The 15112-nt window shown below is 40.2% G+C and overlaps 1 protein-coding gene across 6 annotated transcripts in view; it reads right to left on the minus strand.

The window, feature by feature from the left end:
- Nucleotides 1-13734, minus strand: part of RB1CC1 (RB1 inducible coiled-coil 1) — a 77926-nt gene extending 64192 nt beyond the window's left edge. For 4 of the 6 annotated variants that reach the window (XM_074881187.1, XM_074881169.1, XM_074881208.1 and 1 more), the window contains exons 1-2: nucleotides 13473-13732; nucleotides 981-1096 (exon numbers count right to left, since the gene is read on the minus strand). The gene's annotated coding sequence lies outside the window, so the exon portion shown is untranslated. Of the gene's footprint in view, nucleotides 1-980; nucleotides 1097-4264; nucleotides 4352-13472 lie in introns of all 6 variants that reach the window. The other 2 variants (XM_074881180.1, XM_074881228.1) reach the window with 2 other exon arrangements.
- Between the last annotated feature and the right edge of the window lie 1378 nt (nucleotides 13735-15112).

Consider the following 15112-nt stretch of genomic DNA (forward strand, 5'->3'; position numbering starts at 1 on the left):
CACAGGAAATGGAAGAAGTCCCTGTTTCCTTGAAATATGAACAGGACACACACAAGGTCTATACAGCTAACTGTACTCTTCTAAAATGAGTCTGAATTTGCATTTATCTCTTTGCCTACATAGAGAAAAACTGACAAATCATAGAGAAAAATAACAAAACCAACATTAAAATGGGGAGGGGGGGAGAGATTTTACCAGTGTAATAATTCCATGAAGTCAAAAGAGCTTTCTTTCAAGACAGTGGCTTCTTACACACTTTTTAAGCATTAATTGTAGTACATAAACGAGTTAAAACATGCATTTTAACAACAAGGCTTCAGAAACAGAGCCATATCAAATAAAAAAGACCTAGTTAAATAATTTGATCTGAATTGAGTTTTATTGTCCTTACACTTGAACTCTACTGTACTCAGTGGCATCAATTCCAATTTATATTGGAAAAAGAAGAATATAAACATAAATATAAACATAATTTTGTCTATTAGATAGACAAAAACTGCTGAACACCAAGAAGTCGCTAGAAATAATTTGTTACTAAATTCTTTGGCCTAGGTTTCAGAATTAATCGGTCTCACATACAAAAAGACTTCTTTTCACAAACGGTGTATTTGTGACTGTGGTCCAGGTAGAATTAAAAACAAATGTTAAATAACACAACACTTAAAGGAAAAACCATGGAGCACCCACCAAAAAAAGTTCTTTTCCACCTAACCTGAGTAAAAAGCTTGTATAGTATCATGTTTATATGAAAACTACTCTTTCCAAACTGAAGTGATATTTAAGAGAGAATCTGTCTGGAAACCTCATACAGTGAAATTTTAATCAAATATTTATGCCTCCATACCTTAACACTAACTATTTAAAACATAAAAAGAAAAAAATATTATCAAGATCAAAAATATTTATGACAGCATCTGCCACACATGCATCAGCAATCTCAAACTTTCAAACTTTTTAGCTTCAAGGAAAGAAAGAATTACCTTCAGGCACTACACAAAGCTAACACCTTCAAATTCAAGGGGAGAATAAATGCGCACATTCGCTTTACTTGATTTTTGGCAATAGAGTAGCATGGCTGTTCAAAGCCAGAGAAGATCTGCAAAGAAAAGAATGAAATTACAGGCATTATTAAAATGTCGGGATTTTACAGTCATCATTGCATCTAACCCAGAAATCAGTATATGTCAATGTCAGAAAGAATAATTATGTGATAGTATTTTTTTATTTTAATTAACAGCGCTACCCAGTTACAAGTCTGCTCAAAACTGCTACATACCTGAATATTTTTGCCTGTAAGTTTGGTTTAAAATAACTGCTAGTGATATTCTTCAGTATTTACAAGGCAAATCTAGTTCACTTAAAAGAACTGCCTGTATTTCCATTAACTGGAAGTATTTTTCAAAACTAGTGCAGAATGCCAGTACGATGATGCTAAGAGCAACAGAGAAAGCCATAACAAAATGCAATTTATCTAAGAAAATCCAGTGTAAAAAGGCACACATGCTACTGCTGTTGCATGAACAGTCTTAGGCTACAGCTGTATCCAACAGATTCCTTCCGGAATCAGCATCACCTTCCTTACCTGAAACAAGGTAACCTTATTTGTTAAGCCATTCACCTACTTTCAAAACTTCTGTTAGATTTTTTTTTTTTTTTAGTTTTAGTTTTAAATAAACTGAAGATGTTACCCTTCCTAGCTCCTTGTCACGAGCATCCTTGCCAGGGGCTTCCTCTCCCAGAACTGCTGTTTAAACTACAATGGAAACTACAACAACGAAAATGAGCAAGATCAGCAGAAGTGATCTTTTTAGACTACCTTAGTTTATTTTAACTGTTGTCAGTTAAGTAGCAGTACCAAAGGAGAAGGAAACCTTGGCAAGAAAGGCGGTGACAAGCAGTTGGGCTCAGGGCAGTCAGACAAGTGCACTATCAAACCCCGAACTGCAAATAAACATTATTTCTATCATGTTAATGCCCTAGCAAGCTTTCTGAGAAGATGATCAGGCACTATAAAGGGTGATAATCCATTACTAAAAATAGGTTTGCTGAAGCCTAAAAGCTGTTAGAACGTGTAAATCATTTTATACAACTCGTGCTACTAACAGTAAATCAAAAACATTTCACCCCAAATTTGAAAACCTTGTAATAAAGGAAAAAAATACACAAGTAGTACATGTATTTTATGTGCATGGAACAGATAGCACTTTGTTAGGCTGTTATTTGAGCCATTATCTTCTTCCCTCCTGTCCACTCCCTCTTTACTCCTATGCAAAATGCACACACACCACCTTGTCAGAAACAAAGGTGCAATAGAAGGCAAAAAAGCAATGTGTTTAAGTACCACCACTGGAAAATCAGTAACTGAAGTGTCCTCTTCCAGTTTAGCTATCAGCAGTCAGTAGTTGTACTTCAGCAAAATAAATTTATGAATACCTGCTTTAGATCTAAGTAATGCACATTAACATGCATAACAAGAAACTACTGAAACACTTCTGCCACAAAGTACGATCACAACGCCATAATCTCTATTCTTCTAATTCTTTTGTAACCATTAAGAAGTCAAAAACCAAGTGTTGTTTCTTCCACCCAACATTTCAACAAACAATCCTGGGGGAACACAACTACACAAACACAGGCAGGACAAATTTGTATTAGGTTACTCTTGAAAGAAAAAAAAAAAAAGTAGAATTCACCCACTCCCAAGGTTGCCACAAATTTCGGTGAGTGCTTCAGGAACAGAGGAATTGCACGAAAGAAGGTTTCAGAGAATTCGTGCTTTTAACAGCAAGCTCTCCTGCAGATTCACTGCTGCCCAATAAAGGCAGGCTGCAGCCCTCCCTTCAGCAGGAACTGTTGAGTGCCTCCCTCCAGCTGCCCATTTTCACAACACTGAAAGAAACTGAATTTTGAGAGCTCTCCCTAGTCTTGCATATCCAGACAATATTTGGCTGAGTATGGCCAACAAAGTCCAAGATTAAAGGGGTAGATGCATGAAAACCGGTCACTGTTAGACTAAGTCTCTTTTCCTTCAAAAGTTAGGTTACAACAATTACAAAATTTGACTGCTGAAGACAGAGCTGCTAACTATGTAGGCAGGCAACTGTATCAAAGTGGCTAATTCACCCAGATTATTTGTTTGAACTGTGTGTCCTGCAGCATTAGATTTGTGCTATCATATAAACTAGACCCTTCAAATTATAGGATGGAAGCTTGTATGATCAAGAGCCATGAATTACCAGTAACACCATTAAAAAAATAGCTGAAAATTTGAGAAGGATATTTCTGTAGCAGCTGCCAGAGCAGACATGAATATAAGAAATAGAATGAGATTACAATAATGAAAGTAAGAATAGCACAAAGTAGAAAAAGCTTCCAGATTTAATTCAGAAGATGTATATTTTGTTACATTAGCTAACAAAACACCAAAACCAGCCATGAGTATGTTATGCTGGTTATACCATTTATCTCACTGCTCTATATTGCGTTTACATTGCAATGCAATTACTACATCTGCTTCACTTCATGTAAGTATTGCAAGCTTCTCCTATCCAATATAAACTCAACCACCGAGTACTTTTCAAGTCTGCGTTGATCAACACTTTCACTGCGTGCTGTTTCAAAGTTTTGAAATGTATCTTATTTAATTCAGAACATGCTCACTATTACATCTGTAAAAGGAAATGAATGTCTGTTTACAGACCTTTTTTAATTACAGTACAGGCATCATAGGTTTCACAGCACTCCACAAATAATCCTACGGCTATATTAATCATCCATTTCTGTCATTAAGTGCAGAATCCCTGCTCTGTTATCCAAGTCTGTTCCATTGTTTCATGATACAATTCCTTCCAACTTCAGACTCAACACTGAAATATGGCATTCAGGATAGGACAAAGATAACAATCAACATTTAGGCTGTTTGAGCTTAAAGCGGCATTATCAACTTCTCTTTAAAGTCATTAAGTTTCCTCTATAATATCCCAATATTTAAGTTCATGCACACATTTTGACATCTCATTTCCCATACCTCCTTTATAAACTGGACTGAAAACTAAACTTAATCAAAAATATTAATATATTTTTCTTTAGCACCCTGGAATTTAAATTGAATTATGTCAAAATCAAGCCACGGCTTTCCTTTAAACCCAATGATGGTTTAAAATTCCATCTTCTACGACAGCAACACAGCAGCAGTATAAGGTACCTTGCTTTTTGTGCCTGGGGAAGTATTGCTTCGCATCTGTACAGTAAGCGCCATACTTACCAATGCTTCATATCCCAGGTCATAAAAGACCAAGAGGCCCAAACTCTTTCCCCCCATGTACATCTCCAGGTTGGAAGGGGCTCAACTCTGAAAGCAGACAGAACTAAGCTTCATTACCTAAGGCAGGACTCTCACCGTTCACTCAGAAGCCTGCAATTCCACATTACTAATTATTAGACATTCATATAGCTCTGTATGAACATCATCTGTATGCTGCTAATAAAGGAAGTTTCTCTTTTACTGCAGACCAGCTGAGGCGATACTGCAGGTAACAGATAGTGCTTCCGATATGAGTCATAAATATTATCCCTGATTACAAGGGTCAGATGTCTCACAGGACATCACTGCAGAATTCCTGCCTGTCAAAAGGGCAAATTATCTGAGGCAAAGGCTGACAAGTCTGTCACGTGCTTAAAAGACTCAACTGCTATTCCTCATTGACTGAATATCTTATCTGAAGAACATCTCCCCTCAAGGAGAATATACCTTTATTACCTCTGGAGAGCCAACTTTGGGGCACATTAGCATCTTACTAAGCTGTGCTTCATTTCCATACAGCAAATCTGAAGGTTTGCCTTCAAGATGCTGCAATTTCTATGATTCCACCTTTCTCTCCTCTCCTTTTAGAGCAGGATTTCCTGTTTCACTTTCTCTTAGGCAACTCTGTAACAGACAAAGGTACAAAACTAACACAAAACGTTCCTTCCAATTCATTTTGTTTTCTTCTACAAAACTGTCTTCTACCTCTATTTCCTTTGTTTTTTCAGGTGCCCTTCTCAAAAAGTGCTCTCTTGCTCCAACTTGCACACCTCAACTCATAAGCAAAGGATTTTACAGCGCATAAATCCTAGTATCAAAGGGAAAAAAAACCCTAGCGATTGAAGCTGAATTTAAGAAAACAAACACCTTTCTTCATATTAGTTGTAAGATCACCTCTAAAAGCAGACTTCAAGGAGCTTTGTTCAATACTGCAACCAATGCATCTAAGCAGGAGTATCTTAATTTTGTGGAAGACTACTACCACCATCAGAACAGATAGAACAACCTCATTATGAGCGCACAAATTCTTTACTAATGCTTTTGGCAGCAGAAATGGCTTAGTTTCTAAAACACAATGCAAATGCATACCCTCATCCGGACAAGCAAGTGTTGAACGAAAACATGCTTTAAAATGCACTTAAACTTCAACTAAAACTTAAAAAAAATCCTAAACTATGTGATGAATAAATAGTAGGGCTTCTCCTATCCCAGTTGAAGAGAATAATTTTAGTCCCTGCTCCTTCAAAATAAATTTAACCAGAAGACAACATCTAATCACTGATATGTATTATTCCAGGTGGAGATCCTATCTCCCATTACCACCTTATATCAAAGCCCATAAACCTCATGTCCAAGCTACACTGTAGTCTTAAAGAAAGTCTGTCAATCCTTGACATCTGTAAAGTGCCATCTGGAGCTCTATTTATACTGTGTTGAGATGTGTATCAGGCACAGAGGCGGTTACTTAATTACAGCATTTCCAACAGTCACTGTGTTGTTAACAGCTCTCAAACTCAGCTGCTGGTCAGTAAAGCAAGTCTTTTCCACTCAACACAAGAACCAAGCTGCAATTCTGCAGAGCAACCAGGAAACATGCCTAAGCCCCTACTTCCCTATTCACTGAAGAGGAATTTCAAAACTCACAGTAATACATAGTATAAGAGGTGGGGGTTTTCTCCCTCTTTAAGATGAACCATTTTACACAATACCAACATAAAAGTTACATATGACCACCATATGCAGAGTTGCTCCTGCAAAGCTCCTCGTTCAGCAAAGTAGGTGCAGCTATATGTTCACAGATTCTCAACAACATCAACAGTGGAACAGCAGGAGATCAAAAGCAACTGCATCTGGGCAGGTAAGAAAACACTGTGCATTAAAGAGTAGCTTTGAAATTGGTGTGGCTCTAAACGATGCAACTTCTTACAAGTTCAGACACAACTTATATAGTGAAATCTAGGAAAGCAATAGTTTCAAACATGTTTATGAGGCAACAAGCACATTATTAGGCATTGTGTCATGATTCCATAAGTATGTAATCACAAAGCATCAGATCTGAGGGTTAGCATCTATTTTCACTGCTCTCTTCATGATTTGAGGAGTTGCCAAAACACAAATCCATATAATGGATCAGACAAAAGTTTTTCTGCTCCAACAGTAAAAAAAAAAAAAAAAAAAAGGAAAAACAACTAAAACAACCACCTTACCACATTTTTCAAAATCCCACATCTCTTACCTGACAGAAAGAGAAACTTGTGTGCCTCAGTTAACAGGTACAAGTCAGAAAAAACAAGGGTTTCTGACATTCTTATTGCTAGGAAACAGCCCACAGCCTGTAGAAGTACCCTTTTTCTTTCTTTCTTTGTTTTTAATTGATGGAAACAGTCTTTCCAGCTGTCTTGGTTTTTGACAAAGTTAACTGAAGGTTTTGTCAGCTTTTTTTTTTTAATGTATAATTTTGCCATTTCAAAAGCATTTGTAGACTACAAGTCTCCCTCCAATTACAGAGATTAATACACTCACTTTGCAAAGAATGGTGCTCTTGGGTATGTGGAGCTTCAGGTGGTTTTATTCAAGTTACTAACTGACTCCATACTGGTGGGAAGGTTCTCCCTGTAGACATACACTCTTTAAAAATAATTAGCATGTAAAAACTTACAGTGTTTGCAAACAATTCTGCAAGAAACAGCCAACAAAAAAATCCTTTATTTCTTACATCAAACTCAGACAAGACGGCACCAATGCTTCTTTCACTAACACTCTCTCTCTGGTTAACCAAGACCACAATCACGTAAGTCTGGTGCTCTTCATATAACCAGTATTCCTTTCCTCAGCCAGTTGTTCTTCTGCTCCTCTCCCTTCATCAACTTTCAGTGGTGCAACTTTCCATACTTCATAGAAGTAAACTGGATTACTTTGCTGTAACAAGTTAGAAACAGCATACTTCCCCAGATTACTGCTACGTCAAATTAGTTCCATGATCCAGTTCACTACACAGCTCCACAAAATTACATTACAACTAAGGCTGGAAAGAAGCTGATGAATACAGGGGGTACCAAACACCAGCACCATCATCCAGAAAGTGAGAATTTCCAGGAGGCAACATTCACATTCCTAACTGCCCATGCCATACTTATAAATGGTAACCTATTAAAAAAATGTCAGTATCCTCTAAAAGAGCAGGCTAAGATAACTCAAAAATGGGCAATTACTACAGATGTCATTGAAGCCAGAGCTTCTCAAAATGTAGACTATGAGGCCACTTCTCCTGCCTTTCCCTCTCCTGATAGACCATCATAATGCTACAAGGGGTTTTTTTTCCTCTTACGTGGATAGTACAAGGTACCTCGGCCAGACCTACTTTAAAGGATAAAAGTGCAGAAAGTAAAACGGATTAAATGGCATTTATTTCACTACATATGGAAAAGAAAGTAAAAGATTGACAGTAATTAAATCTAAGACAAGATCCTTGTGATTTAGTCTGATTGCCTGCATAAAAGTCACAGGTTCTTCCTTAATTAATTTCTATTCGTAAGCAATCATGTTTTAGAATAACATTAAAGTTTTCCAGCAATACGGAAATCCACCACCATCTTGGTAAACTGTTCAAGTGATTAGCAACTTTCAAACTTGTTTCAAATTCTTCTTATTCACATAAATTTAGCATTTGAACTTTCATGATTTAAAGATGTAATTTCTCTAATTTCTCATTTTTAAATTCCTTAAAGTTCATATCACCTATGAACCTCTGCTTATTTATCAACATTCTTTTGTCCAGTGGTATCTGAAACAGACAAGTAAGGGACCATCAGTGACATGCAGAGTCAACATAACCCCCAACCTCCCTATGAATACATATTCAAAAATAATGTCTAGATTTTTGGCAAATCAGCTTATTACTCTTATCTGCATGTTACACAGTTACAAGCCACCTTCGGATCTCTACTGGCATCAATCTGAAAGAATATAACAGCATTGAGAAATGAGAAAAGCTGCAGGATGGGTTTGAAGAATCTTAAATTTTATCATCTCAAGAAGATGTTCAGGAATTTTCAACTGCCCTTTTTTACCTTTCTGGGATAAATCTTTGGTAGTTTAAAACAGCTAACAAAGTACATTAATAAATTCCTTTATGGAATATTAACAGCTTAAGAACTACAGAACCTCACAAGAAAAACCCCAAAAACCACAACCCACAACTGTTGAGATACTACAACCGTACTCCTGCCTTACTGAACCATGGTTGTGCTGTTTGCAGCAATAACATGCATGTGAAATTGTTCTTCTGTTACATTTGCTTTTTGAAATATATAGGTATTTTCTGAGTCTTTCACATAATATAAGTAAAGGAAAGTTTACACATTACACCCCCTCTTATCGTTCAGACAGAACTGAGAATTGAGTCATATTTTCATTTTTTGTTTAAAGAACTGTTTGCTGGGTTTGAATCAAGTCTCTTTCAATCAGTAGACAACAAAAGTATTTGTAAAGAATATTTTTAATTACAATAGACAAATAAGTCATCTTGAGTTTACTAGCAGAATACCTGCAATATAGCATAGGCATATGTTAGAAGAGAGCTGCTAGTCCAGTTACACAATATATTCTTATATAAGAATCTCCACTTCATCTGAATTTAATAAAAATACACACTCTGGAGGATGGAAGGAAAACTGTATAAATAAAAGCACCATTTTGTCAGTATGAACTGCCTATTCTAGGCACAACTACACTAAATAAAGGTCAAATATCCACACTTCTGACACACCAGCAAAGCTACTTGACATCAACAAACCCAAACCAAAATTTGAGATAAACACTGACATTTAGAGTCCCTGCAATATAAGGAAAACACCCTCATTCAAATAATAAAGAGCAAAAATTGCTGCAGCCCTATCTACAATATACGTAATGAACAAAAGAGCGTATTTTACAGAACATAGCATGAACATATTCAAACAAACAAAAAAGTGGCAGATAAGTCAGTTATAAAAGAGAACACTAAATCAAAATAAAGTTTGGGAATTCAGGAGCAGCTACCTCAAATGTTCAGAAATCAGATCTCAGCAAAGTGCCTTTCTTAACAGAATTTATATTTTGGCTTTGCTAAGAGTGGTCTGATTTTGGAATCCATGACAGAAGTAAAACTCTCCCTTTAATTAGCTCTTCAATGCTGCTTTCTACCTCTAAAATACACATTGTTTTCAATCTGTTCAAACTGAAAGCAGCATACTGGCCTTTCAAACACATCTTCAAGAATAATAACGAAGATTGATGTATTGTGTTTCTATCACAGACACTAGTTTCACTTAATTCCTCCAAATAAAAAGAATAGACAATTGAAATATTGAACACACTATTTAACCACCACCAAAACTTTCCTACTCTCCTGTAAAGGCAAAAACCCTATTTCAAAAATAAGTCTTAGGAGATAAGAAAACATGAGGTATTTAATAACAAAAAAAAAGAAAAGCATGTTCTGAAGTCAGAGACCCATTAGAACATTCCTTAAGCAGAGCTGCGCTCAAATATTTGCACAGCATTCTTCTTATTGGACCTATGGCATTACACAGCAATACAGATGCAGGACATTTGGAATCCAACTAGTCAACAAAACAGTTTTACATTTTACTTTCAATCAACAGGTAAGCAATACAGGTCAGAGAGGAATTAATATATCACTGAAGTCATTTCACACAGAAAGCAGGCTACTAGATTCTACAGCAGCTAAATTTCTAGATGCACAAACTACTAGAGATTTATATATAGCACACTGTAATCATTTCACCTTCACATAATAAAGACAGCAGGCCCAACTGCAAAATCTGTTCCTAAAAGAAACTGTCAACATCTTGGATGAACATAAAAAGCTATGCTGAATTGTTGCTTGAGCTGGTAGTTTGAGCTCAGAACCCTACTGGAACCACTGCAAACCTGAGCAACAAAGGAAAATACACACCTGGACAGACAAGCAAGAATTGCCCTGACGTTCCAGGTGGTTCTCCTGACCAGCTAACAGTAGCCTCCCCAATCTGAACCTCCAAATGAAAATTTTGTATCAATAACTTTGTTTTGATATTTCTATCAACAAATGCCAACGATTGAGATTTAGATGTTATTCATGTATTAATAACAATTTAGTTATCTCAAATCCCATTAGAAAACACATCACCAAAGTATCTCCACTTCCAACCCTGCTTACAAATGGGGATAGGAAGTGCTGACACATGGCTACGATGTCTTCCAACTTCTCTTTCAACTGAACTCTAAATTAAAAGTGGATCTGCAATATGAATTAACTCACAAATAGACAAGTGATTTTCACAGTAACCACAGAATGCTAATTAGCTCACAAAAGTCATTGTTAGCAGTTTCTCTACCACCATTAATCATGCTGCAGGGTTTTACAACAAAGGATTCACGTAAGGATCTTTCAACTTGTACGCTGAAATCATTACTCTGAAATCAGCTACAAAATAGATACTTTGTAATTCTAGCAATTAGATTAGTAATTTACATATTAGTGATAGGTTTTTTGCCTGCTTGGTATCAGTGCATTCAGTGATGTCCTGCAGTAGAATACAATATTATGATGTCAGTTGGCATCTTGTAATCAAGTATTTGCTACTCCGTAATACAGATTATCAACTTTGCATCAGAATGCTAACTATTAGCAGAATCCTTGAAAGTAGTAGGGTATTAAATTTTTTTTTTCCTTTTTCTTCTTCAGAAACTCCTCATATAATGTCATTGAGCTGTGGACCAAAATCAGGATCGTAACTTTCTTGTGCAATACGCATGTGCAGAAGGAGACACATGACTGCTTGGACAGTATCCAAGTGACTCTAAAGTAGCTCGTGTGACAGCTGGGTACACACGCTATAGTTTGTCATTTTGACTTGCTTCACTTTACTACAATAAGCAAATGAATCCAACCTGTGCCATGAAAGTCTCAAGACTCTCACACCACGATGACACAGATGAGGACACAGTCTTCCACAGAAACTAACTGCTAGCTTAAAACCAAATAAAGACTTCAGAACACACTGATAACAACCTACCCTACAGGATAACACATAGAAAAATTCTTTCAAACGATCCTACTGTAACTGCCGTTCTCTTATCGAAAGGAACAAATCAACATGTGCTACTCCTGTCCCCCCACATACGTTCACCTCCTACTTAACCAGAATAACTGGGAACCTCAGAAAGGTACTAATAGTTTAGAAATTATGCTTTCCACTTTAATTTTTGCAACACTGTGTAACCTTAGCTGTGTTCAGACAACATACAGGAACAAACAATATTTTAAACAGACGCCACAAAAGACCTCAAAATAACCCTTGCCCTCTTTCCCAGTCAGAGTGCAAGTCTGCTGCATACACTTCTAATTATAAATATGGTAACAGGACATGGGGAGAGCGCCAGCCCCTCGAATATGATCTCAGAGACTACTAACCCAAATCTGTGCTGAGCACAAGGCTAGATCAACACAATGTAGCATAAGATAGGTTTGCTTTTAAAAAAAAAAAGTCTACAAAACATACAGCTACTTGTACAAGTGTACAACAATAATATACTTCGAAAGTGCAATTAGGTCCATCTTACACTAATCCATTATCCCAGAAGATCCAATTTGTATTTCCAGCTCTATAACTGGCACAGCTGAAGTCCCTTACCTCACATTCTCCAGTAAGTTGTTTTCTTTACTACTCCCAAGATACTAAAACCATTTTGAGTTCCAGACAGCACTTAGAATAAGTACAAATCCATCCTCTGTAAACTTTCATTTAAACTAAACTTAATGATGCTGAAATATTGAATTTCTTTCTGGTTAATATTTGCGTCTTCACACTAAAGTTTAAGTTAGAACACTAGGTAACAGTACAGTCTTTTCTTCATGTGCTTCATCTTCTGAAAACTTCCCAAGGTACTGGATATTAAACATCCTTAAGGTTCACAACTTAAATATACCATAACAGTGCACAAGTTTTCTTTATTGTTATTAATTATTTATAGTCTCTGGTATTCCTCACAGTACTTCCCAGCTGTATGAAGTTCAACTGTAAGAAGCATGTTTATCAATCCTCATTATTTCTCCAGCACCAGTGACGTTATCTTTTTACCATGCAGTCAACCAAGCACCTTCAGAAGTGCAAGTTCTTCCATAAAGCCAATGGTGTGAACTACTTCTAACCCACATTTACAGGACTGGCAGAAAAAAATATTCAACCTCCTCATTCTCTCCCATAAAAAAATAAAGGCGAAAGCTTTAAATACCAACCACTGAGAATGGCTCATGGCCAGAACATACCACTTAATTAGTTCAGACAAAAAGCAAATGACACAGTAAAAAAAGTTATGGCTATAAGAGGACTAAACTAACATTTCTGGCTTTGTTCTGAGTATCTCAGGTTCCGACATAATTTTTTTTTTTTCCACCTCTAGATGAAGTTAAGTAAGAAACATGAGTGTTACAACGATCGGTTCATCTAATTTTCCCAGCATTTATATCAGCATTTCTACCTCTGGATCACTGTCAGCCGGAACTTTGGGGGGCACCGAGAAAAAAACGCCAGCACGGATCAAGGAAACGACCCGAAAGCCTACTAGAAAGCAATAACGAGACACCGACGGGAAAATCCAACACACGACATATGTTTCCTCGGGAGCAGAAACAAGTAAACAACCGAGGGAAAGGCAGAACAACGTTTGTAAACACAACTCTTGGGCACGGCGCTCGTCCGACCGCCGCCGGCGAGCACGGAGGCGCAGCCGGGCTGAGTCATTCCTTGTAGTAACTTCACCGCGAATCCCTCGCTCTGGCAGCGGAGCGCCGAATATGGACGGAGCACCCCGGCCCGCCCGGCCCTGCCCCGCCACCGCCGTCCCCCCGCGGGACACGCCGCCACCACAGGACCGGAGCCAGCAGCGGGACCCCGGTCCTCCCCGACCCCCTCCCCACCCTCCCCCAGCCTCCCAGCGCTTTGTCGCCCGCCCCACGGGTGCAGCCCTGCGTCCAGAGCCGGGACGGCCGCCCCGTGCCAAGGCCGCCCTGCCGGTAACGGGGTGCCCACCCTCCCGCTGGTTGGGAGCGGCCAAGACGAGGAGCGAGGCGGCAGTGGGGGTGGCTGGGGGAGTACCCCGCGCCTCCACCGGCGGCACTCACCCGAGGGTCCCGCGGCAGCGCCGCGCATCCTGCGGCGGTGGCGGCGCGTCCCTCCTCCCGCGCGACCGGGCCCGGCGGCTTGGCGGGGCCACGGACTGCCCCGGCGGTCACCGCGCCCAGGCGGGGAGAGGCGGCGGCGGGCGGGCGGGCGGGCTAGCGGGCGGGCAGGGAAGGCGGTGCAGCGCCAGCGGGCCAGGCCGGGCCGGGCCGGAGAGCGGGGGACCGGGGAGTTCTGGCGCAGCCGCCGCCGCCGCCGCTGTTTGTTATTGTCGTCAGCCGCTTCCGGCGGAGGGCATGCCGGGAGAGGGCGGCCCGCAGCAGGAACCGCGGGCCGGAAGCGGCGGTGGCGGCGGCGCGCGCGCGGGGAAGGGTGGGGGGGCCGGAAGTGGCGCCCTCGCGCTCACCCCGGGAGACCCCGGAGACCGTTGAAGCGCAGGGAGGGAGAGGCTGTGACCGGCGGCCGTTAACCGGTCCGGCCCGGCCCACGGGGATTACCCCAGGCCTCCCCGGCTCGGGGCCACAGGCCGCCTAGGCCTTATCCCAGCGCCAGTAAGGAGGCGGGCAGCACCCCTCCTCCACGTTTAACAGGCGTTAAATTCATCCCTCCCCCGGCGGCTCCTGGTGTACTCACCGCCTAGGCCGGGCTCTTCTCACTGCCTCCCCGCAAGGGCTGCGGGGAAGGACGGGCCCGTGTGGGGGGGTCACGGAGCTTTTGGCGTGAAGCAGGCCATAAGCTGTAGGGTAGGACCCGGCCTCTCCCTCCTCTCCCGAGAAAACGAAAGTGAACCTCAGACACGTCACTTTCAGGTTTTTCTTTTGTTACAGGTTTCTTTAGAGGCTTAGCCCACTGAACTTTTCTTTGAGATGAGGACACAGACACATAGAGAAGATCAGATTGGAGAGGAGTGCAAGGAAGCAGTTTGTTTCACTTGGAACTGCAGGTGGGGGTCACGATGCTGAAGTTATGGACATCCTCCAGCAAAGATGTCTTGAGCACAGCGTACAGCTGGGTCATGCCTCCTCTGCTGCCTTGCCATGACCTCTCCTTCCATAACATACACCATAGGCAGCAGGTCATAGAATATAAGGAATTCAAAGCACAGTATTGTGGCCAGAATATGAAGCAAGCACAGAAGAGGAATGCCAAAGATATCATAAGTATCTCATTTTCAACCTCCAGGACAGATGCATTCAGTAAAATTCCTAGAATCATTATATAAGGCATATATTTTATATGGAATACATTATATTCTTCCCCTCACCAAAGTTTCCTCTTAGGCCTCATATGCACAGCCCTTCACCTAATTTTACTTTTTACTTCTAGTTCATCAGCTTGTAACTTCTCACAAGCTGGACCAGGGTTACAGTTTTCACAGTAAACTCTTAGTAGCTACTTCTGCCACATTGAAGAGCTTCCTGCCTGCCTGTCATGTTAAAGACAATGTTGAATGGTCACAACCTGTCCAGACAGCTGTTTGTTCTTGGAAAACGCCAGTGTCGTGGGCTTTTGAAAGTAAGTTCACTACCCCCAGTTGCCACCTTGTGGCACGAGATAAACAAGTGCTCTGCAATTTTGCAGCTTGTTGGGAGATGCGTCCTAATTACCCACATTCTGAAAGATGTCTTTGGCACTTCAGAGT

Source organism: Strix uralensis, chromosome 1 (assembly GCF_047716275.1).
Source record: "Strix uralensis isolate ZFMK-TIS-50842 chromosome 1, bStrUra1, whole genome shotgun sequence".
NCBI classification, from domain to species: Eukaryota; Metazoa; Chordata; class Aves; order Strigiformes; family Strigidae; genus Strix; species Strix uralensis.